Here is a 9,463-nt window from a genome sequence, read left to right on the forward strand (position 1 = left end):
AACAGCTAGGAAACCACTAAGTCTGGTGTTCCATTCCAGTATTCACTGCAGGGTTTCAGGAATGAACTGTGGTTAGAGCCCAATGGCAGCTCAGCGTCTAGGGTTGGATTTTGAGAGAATAGAAATCACATTTACAGTGACTGGTTAAAAAAAAAAAAAACAACCAACAGGGCTGGGAATATGGCCTAGTGGCAAGAGTGCTTGCCTCCTACACATGAAGCTCTTGGTTCGATTCCCCAGCACCACATATATGGAAAACGGCCAGAAGGGGCGCTGTGGCTCAGGTGGCAGAGTGCTAGCCTTGAGCTGGAAGAAGCCAGGGACAGTGCTCAGGCCCTGAGTCTAAGGTCCAGGACTGGCCAAAAAAAAAAAAAAAAAAAAACAACAACCCAACAACCCTTCAAATCATGGGAGTGGAGTAAGCCACCCGGGGTGACAGCAGGAAGGACAAAGACAAAAGGGTTTGATCCAGGTTCTGAGGAATACGGATATTTGATTTAAAGGGAAGAATCTGTTTTTAGAACTGTGCTCCTTGTTTATGCACTCTGGGATTTTTTTCTTTCCCATTTATTCCCTAGAAAAAGAGGTGGATCCAGAGAAGGCCCAGAGCGCCTTGGAAAGCCATACCTGCAGGACCATAGACTGGCACCTAGGATGGGTCCTGACATCACACTGGCACCAAGAACGTGAGTGGTTCCTAGGATGCAGAGAGAGGAGAAGTGCTTAGCAAAGATGGAAAGAGCCCTTCACCTTCCAGAGATGAAGCTCCAGCTCACAAGCTGTGAGCATGGGAGAGTTGAAACCTTCACTCACCATGGTTGACACTCGCCAGCTATTTATATTTTCCAAGAGTATTTTGGCAGTATGGAAAAATAGTGGGCTGGGTGGTTGGTTCAGGTGTTAAGTGTGAGCTTTGTGTTCAAACCCTAAACTCCAGAAAAGGAAAAGTGTTAACAGGGAGTTGGAGCTGTCAAAATCTTAGATATGTTTATCACAGCAGTCTGTGTAATAAAAACCACGGAAACGAATTATTTATCCTTAGGCAAAAGGACACACAGTAGTTTCTTTAAACAGTGAAATGTATAGCATTTAAATGAATGAGGTAGATCTGGTCTGGAAAAAATCTCAAAAATTTAACTGTTACATGAAGAATGCAAGTCACAAAAGGTTGTATAAAGTATATCATTTATTAAAATATAAAGTCACACAAAATTGAACTATACATTCTTACTGAAAAAATGTCAAATTATGTAAATAAAGGGCACATACAAATTTCTTGGCATGGTCTGTCAACTCTAGACAGGAAGTAGGCAAATAGAAGAGTAGGAGTTTAACTCTCTATCTGAATTTTTTATTTCAAGAGAAGCAGAAGAAAAGATTACAAAATATGAATAGTTATTAAATAAGCTGATAAAGTATGGAAGAAGTATTTTGTTTTCTTCTTAATTAAAAATAAATAGAGAGATGGCGCCGAGACAATAGGGAGGCACCCCGACTCGCACCAACTGAATAGCGAGCTGGGAACTCCAACACCCAACACTCCACCAAGAACCCAGCAAAACCAGCATCCAGAAGCAGTGGAGAAACGCAGGAAAACAAAAAGGAGCAAAAAAGAAGAACCGAAAACCTACACGGAGCCGGAGATTAATCGGGGCACCCTCCCCCCACCAGCCGGCCCTGGCCCAAACAGGGTCAGGCTGGGAAAGGGAAACCCGGCGATCGGCAGACAGGTTGCCAGGAGCGCAGAATCCATATAGCGGGAGACCCCACGGACACAAAGCAGGGTGCGGACCAAGACACACCCAGCAGCGACGAGAAGTTCGGGTCCACACCGGATTCGGACAAGGGAACCCAGCGCGGCAGAAAGAGGGAACGGGGGAGCCACCACGACACTTCGCCAACCCCTGAAGGGCCAACGGCGGTGCGGGACACGCACACAAAGCAGCAAAAGTGAGTCCCCCATAATCCCTTCCCCCAACGGGAGACCCAAGCCCGACAAAGACGATATATCTCCCTCCCTCCCCCTCCCCACTCCCGTGGGAACAAAGATTCCCCAAATCAGGCGGGAAGCTCCCAGCAGGCACTGGGAAGCCAGTCTAGCAGGGGAAGGGCGGAACAGCCCCAAGCCCCCAAAGGTTCCTGAACTGGCAGAACCGGCCCCGTCCCCTTCCCAACAGGGGCCAGGGACGGCCGGCAGGGCAAGCCCCACCCGAGGCGCCTAGACCTTGCGGACTCTTACAACTAAAATCACAGGCGCTGGTGGGCAATACCAGCCCAGCAGGGTCACCTGAGCCTGATCTCGTTCCCCCTCCTCGAAGCGGAGGCGAGGTCTGAGGGTGCCAAGCCACACCCGGACAGTCGATCCCACTGGGCCCCACACATACTGCTTCCCCCCCCCAACGGACTCGCGGGAGGGCGCAAGCACAACCCAACAACCCAGGGCTCGCTCTGGGAGGCAGACCCCACTTAAGTGCCTGTTGTAGGGGACTCACAGTGCACAGGAGGGCGGGGCCCCGGCGAAAGCGCCCGCTCTGATAGGCGTGCCCTGCACTGGTGGGCGGGGCCACAGCGACAGCACCTGCTGACGCAGACACGCCTACACAGAAGGGAGGGAAGAACTACACAGACTTCCAGATGCGCAAATCACAAAGAAACATAACTCAGTTCATCAAAGGACAAGCCAACTCGCCAGCTCCAAAAAGCAGCACGACTGGAGAGGAGATGGAGAATAAAAAAGCAAATGAGGACATGTTAACAGGAATGATCGAAACCGTCAGAAATGAAATCAGAAAACAATTCCAGGAGTTTAGAGCGGAAATCTGGAAGGACACCCAGGAAGCCAAGAAAGAAATGGAAGCAAAACTGGATACAATGCAAGCCTCGTTTAAAGAAATGGAAGCAAAAATGGATACAATGCAAGCCGCCTTTAAAGAAAATCTCCACACCCTGAGAATTGAAATGCATGAAAAAATAGATTTAAAATACAACTCTTTAAAGGAAGAAATTTCCACGATCAGAGCTGATATGACAACCATGAATAGCTCTCTGACATCCATAAACTCCGCAATTGAAACCATAACACAAAGAGTGGACCATATGGAATCCAGAATCTCTCGCCTGGACGATGAAGCAGCTGACAACAACCAGAAAATGACCACACTCCAAGAAAAGGTGAAGCTTCAGGGAAGATTACTCCAGGAACTAATGGACAAAGACAAGAGATATAATCTGCGTATAATTGGAATAGAAGAAGGAGCCGAATATCAGAGCAGAGGGCTTAATCATGTTCTCAATAAAGTTATTGCAGAAAACTTCCCCAATCTCACAGGGGACCCCATCCAGGTAACCGAAGCCTATAGGACACCTGGCAGGCCAGACCCCAGGAAAACCACCCCAAGGCACATAATATTCAAGACTACAGACCTCAAGATTAAAGAGCAAATTCTGAATTCAGCCAAAGCGAAGAAGGAAACTTTTTTCAATGGGAAGAGGATTCGAATAACATCCGACTTATCCACACAAACTTACCAAGCTCGAAGTGAGTGGAAGAACACCATCCAAGTACTTCAGAATAACAATTTACAACCTCGGATCAAATATCCAGCGAAACTGGAGTTCACATTCGAAGGGAGAACCAGATCTTTCCACACCAAAGAGGAGCTAAAGGAGTATGTGAATAAAAAACCAGCCCTACAGCGAATATTAAGAGGGGAAGCCCACCCAACAGAGATCGTAAAAGACACACAGACAGATTCAGAAAGAAACTTCAATAGCCAAAGTCCAGCAGAAACACAAGCTCACTAAAGACAAGAAGAAAAAAAAAACAACAGGAAAAAACAGCCCAACAAGAAAATGGAAGGAGAAAAAACACCCTTATCCTTGATCTCTTTAAATATAAATGGCTTAAACTCCCCGATCAAGAGGAGCAGACTGGCAGAATGGATCCGCAAGCAAAAAGTTGACATCTGTTGTCTACAAGAGACCCACCTTACAGCAAGGGACAAAAACAGGCTTCGAATGAAAGGATGGAGCAAGATCTACCAAGCAAATGCACCCACCAAAACGGCAGGTGTAGCCATCCTGATCTCAGACAAGCTGGATTTCTCTTTAAAGTCCACTCAAAAAGACAAAGAAGGACACTACATATTGATACAAGGAAAAATCCAGAATCAAGACATCACGGTGATAAATGTATACTCACCGAACAAAAGAGGCCCGACATATGTCAAGCAAATTCTCACAGAATTACAGAGCAAGATAGATGCAAACACAATCATAGTGGGTGACTTTAATACTCCTCTCTCTCCAAGAGACAGATCCAACACCCAGAGGATTAGTAAGGGAGCTGAGGACCTAAATAACACCATTGCCCAAATGGATCTAACAGACCTATATAGAACCTTCCACCCTACAGAGACCCAATACACCTTCTTTTCAGCAGCCCATGGATCATATTCCAAAATAGACCACGTCATAGCCCACACAAAGAACCTCAGCAAATACAAAAGAATTGACATCATCCCATGTATTATATCTGATCACAGTGGATTAAAGGTAACCCTCAACAACAAAGGATACCACAGAGCCTATACACACTCTTGGAGGCTAAACCCCACGCTGCTATCCAACACTTGGGCCACAGATCAAATTAAAGATGAAATCAACGAATTCATAAGCCACAATGACAAAGAAAACACATCACAAAGAAACCTATGGGACACAGCTAAGGCAGTACTGAGGGGCAAGATCATTGCACTCAGTACCCACATTAAAAGAATGGAAGCAGAGCAGGTGAATACCCTCACGATGAAACTAAAACAACTGGAGAAACAAGAAATGACAGAATCTAAAACGACTAGGAGGGGAGAGATTACAAAGATTAAAGAAGAGATAAATCTGATTGAAAATAGAAAGACCATTCAACAAATAAATAAGACTAAAAGCTAGTTCTTTGAGAAAATAAACAAAATTGACAGACCCCTTGCAAGACTCACAAAAAAAAGAAGAGAAGAGACTCATATACGTAAAATCAGGGACTCCACAGGAAAAATTACAACAAATACACACGATATTCAAACAATCATAAGGAGCTATTTCCAAAACCTCTACTCAACAAAAAACAATAATTTTACAGAAATGGATCAATTCTTAGAGAAGTACAAACTGCCCAAACTGAACCAAGAAGAAATAAATCAACTAAATAAACCAATAACTTACGGTGAGATACAGGAGGTAATCAAGAACCTCCCTACTAAGAAAAGCCCAGGCCCAGATGGATTCACCAATGAATTCTACAAAACCTTTAGTGAGGAGCTAATTCCAATACTCCTCAAACTCTTCCGCGAAATAGAAACGGAGGGAAAAATCCCGAACTCATTCTACGAAGCTAATATCATACTCATCCCCAAACCAGGCAAAGATCCAACAAAAAAAGAGAACTACAGACCAATATCACTAATGAACACAGATGCAAAGCTCCTCAATAAAATATTAGCTAACAGGATCCAGAAAGTGATCAAGAATATCATACATCATGACCAAGTAGGCTTCATCCCTCAGTCACAAGGATGGTTCAACATCCGTAAATCAATCAATGTAATTCACCACATAAACAGAACTAAAATCAAGAATCACATTGTTATCTCAGTCGATGCCCAAAAAGCCTTTGACAAAATACAACATCCATACCTATTAAAAGCTTTGGAGAGAACAGGAATAGATGGAACATTCCTCAAAACAATAAAAGCCATATACAACAGACCAACTGCTAATATCATATTAAATGGAGAGAAACTTAAATCATTCCCCCTAAACACAGGAACAAGACAAGGATGCCCACTCTCCCCACTTCTGTTCAACATAGTACTGGAATCCCTAGCCATAGCAATAAGGCAAGAGGAGGACATCAAAGGGATCCACATCGGCAAGGAAGAAATCAAGTTATCCCTATTCGCAGACGACATGATCTTATATCTCAAGGACCCAAAAAACTCAGTACCCAAACTCCTACATCTAATAAACCAATTTGGCAAAGTAGCAGGATACAAAATCAATCCACAAAAGTCAGCAGCTTTTCTGTACACCAGCAATAGACAAACAGAAAAGGAAATTATGGAAACGATTCCATTTACAGTAGCCAAAAAAAGAATAAAGTACCTAGGGATCAACTTAACCAAGGACGTGACGGACCTATTCAATGAAAACTACAAAAATCTAATAAGGGAAATCAAAGAAGACACAAGGAGATGGAAAGACCTCCCATGCTCATGGGTAGGCAGAATCAATATAGTGAAAATGGCCATACTGCCCAAATTGTTATACAAATTCAATGCAATACCTATCAAAATCCCAGCCACATTCTTCACTGAAATAGAGAAACCAATCCATAAGTTCATATGGAACAGCAAAAAACCTAGAATAGCCAAAGCAATTCTAGGCAAAAAACATAGTGCAGGAGGTATCACCATACCAGACTTCAAGCTCTACTACAAGGCCATCATAACAAAAACAGCATGGTATTGGTATAAAAACAGATCGGAAGACCAGTGGATTAGAATTGAAGACCCAGAAATAAAACCGCACTCTTACAGCCAACTGATATTCGACAAAGGAGCTAAAGACATACAATGGAATAAACATAGCCTCTTCAACTACTGGTGCTGGGAGAACTGGGCAGCCATATGCAGAAAACTCAAAGTAGACCCAAGCCTATCACCATGCACCAAGACCAACTCAAAATGGATCAAGGACCTCAACATCAGACCTGAATCCTTGAAACTACTGAAGGACAGAGTAGGAAAGACACTAGAACTTATAGGCACAGGAAGGAACTTCCTGAATAGAGTCCCAGGCGCACAACAAATAGGGGAAAGACTCAACAAATGGGACTACTACAAATTAAAAAGTTTCTGCACAGCTAAGGTCATAGCCACCAAAATAGAAAGACAGCCAACGATATGGGAAAGGATATTTACCAGCACAGCAACAGACAAAGGCCTGATATCTGTCATCTACAGAGAACTCAAAAAACTAAGCCCCTCCAAGCCCAATAAACCTATTAGGAAATGGGCAAAAGAGCTAAAGAGAGACTTCACAAGAGAAGATATAAAAATGGCAAAGAAACACATGAGGAAATGCTCAACATCCCTGCTAGTAAAGGAAATGCAAATAAAAACAACCCTGAGATACCACCTCACCCCAGTTAGAATGGCCTATACTCTGAACTCAGGAAACAACAAATGCTGGAGGGGCTGTGGGGAAAGAGGAACCCTTCTCCATTGTTGGTGGGAGTGCAAATTAGTACAGCCACTTTGGAGAACAGTATGGAGGTTTCTCAAAAAGCTCAATATAGACCTACCCTATGACCCAGCCATACCACTCCTAGGCATCTATCCTAAACAGCAAAACCCAAGATATCAAAAGGACATTTGTACTTCCATGTTTATCGCAGCACAATTCACAATAGCCAAAATTTGGAAACAACCCAGATGCCCCTCCACAGATGAATGGATCCAAAAAATATGGTACTTATACACAATGGAATACTACATAGCGATTAGGAATGGTGAAATATTGTTATTTGCAGGGAAATGGTCAGAACTCGAACAAATAATGTTGAGTGAGACAAGCCTAGAACACAGAAAACAAAGGGGCATGATCTCCCTGATATATGACTGTTAACAAAGGGAGATGGAGAGACAGTAGAGACCAAGTCTGTGAACACTGTATATGTGCTTGATACATTGTATACTGCATATGGGTCTACCTGACCTAGACAAGGGATGGGAAAACAGGTTGTAAGATATCACAAGAAATGTACACAATGCCCTACTATGTAAGTGCACCCTCTTTGCACAGCACCTTGTAAAAAAAAAAAATTATGTTCAATTGATAATAAAAAAAAAATAAAAAAAAAAAAAATAGAAGCATACACAAACTTTGCAATTCCCAGAGCAAGAATCAAACTTTCTTCCTTGAACTAGGTTAAGCAGATGACTTGTAAAATATTATTAAAGGAAGGCAGACACACACACACACACACACACACACACACACACACACAGATATAACTTCAAATTAAGCAATATTTATTGAAAATACTGGTTTGATCATATAATTCTCTCTCTCTCTCTCTCTCCCTCCCTCCCTCCCTCCTTTCCTCCCTCCCTCCCCCTTCCCTGGTCATGGGGCTTGAACTAATGGCCTGGGTGCTGTCTCTGAGCTTTTTTGCTCAAGTCTAGCATTCTACCACTTGGACCCACAGCTTACCTCTACTTCCAGTTTTCTGGTGTTTAATTGGAGATAAGAATTTCATGGACTTTCCTGCCTGGGATGGCTTTGAACCATGATCCTCAGATCTTAGCCTCTGAGTAGTTAAGATTATAGGCACAAGCTACCAGCACCTGGCCATATAATTCTTTAAGATTGTGAGACACTAACACTTTTCTGTTTCAACCATGTGCTAAAATCTACAAAAGATGGAGATCATTGGTGTGTTAGATTTCAGTTTTGATTCTTAAGTGATTGGGATGGAAGGGGAAGGGAAGAGAAAAATCTCTGGATGTTGAAGACTTTAAAGTAGAGCTCTAAAGATGTGCACTGAGAAATTACAGAAAGGCCCTAGGAGGAACCCAGCAACATCTGGTGAGAAATATCAGAGATAGGAATCAAGAGATGGGGGTTGAAATCCTTGTGAGGGCTGTGTGTCTGTTCTCACGGGGCTGACATCCAGTAGGAATTCAACTAGGGTTAGCTGTTCTCTAAGGCTTGTTCTAGAGATGACTGGCTGACTTCCCTTTTGATTTATGGATTGTCTCCCCATTTCAGAATGATAGTAGTATTCCAGTCTTTCTGGAACTCTCTCTGGTTTTTTGAATTGTGATCAGATTCCCTCAGTACTTTCTCCCTTCTGTACTTGGTTCTATCAAACCCTTTCTGGGCATTGGGCCATTCTCTTGAGCCACCTTGTATGCAGCTGAAGGATTCTGCAGAGGATAAGATTCTGTATTTACAGGAGGTATCTCAGTGGTGATAGAAGACAAGTAACAGTAGTCACTGATCTACATACTTTGTACAGCAACTCACCCATCTCCTTCTTCTGCAAGATCTGCAAGTATAGAGTGTGTATGTGTATGTGTTTCTATGTGTATGCATGTATGTATGTGTGTGGAGGGTGGGGTATGGGAGGAAGGGAAGAGGACAGGGGGTGTTAAGCTCAAGTTACTAATGAGGCATGTGGCTCAAATAGACTGGGTCCTCTGTGAGATGCCTGACTGATTTCATTTGCACGGATATTGTTTGCTTATGTGATTCCCAGGGACTAGTTAATCCTCAAAAAAAAAATAATAGAATTTAAACTTCCTGGACTATTTACTATTAGTTCCTATTGTTCTTTTTAGTTGACTTATTAATAAATATTGGCTTCTACTTTTGCTTTGCTGTCTCCTCCTCCTCCTCCTCCTCC

Source organism: Perognathus longimembris, chromosome 1, assembly GCF_023159225.1.
Source record: "Perognathus longimembris pacificus isolate PPM17 chromosome 1, ASM2315922v1, whole genome shotgun sequence".
Lineage (NCBI taxonomy): Eukaryota > Metazoa > Chordata > Mammalia > Rodentia > Heteromyidae > Perognathus > Perognathus longimembris.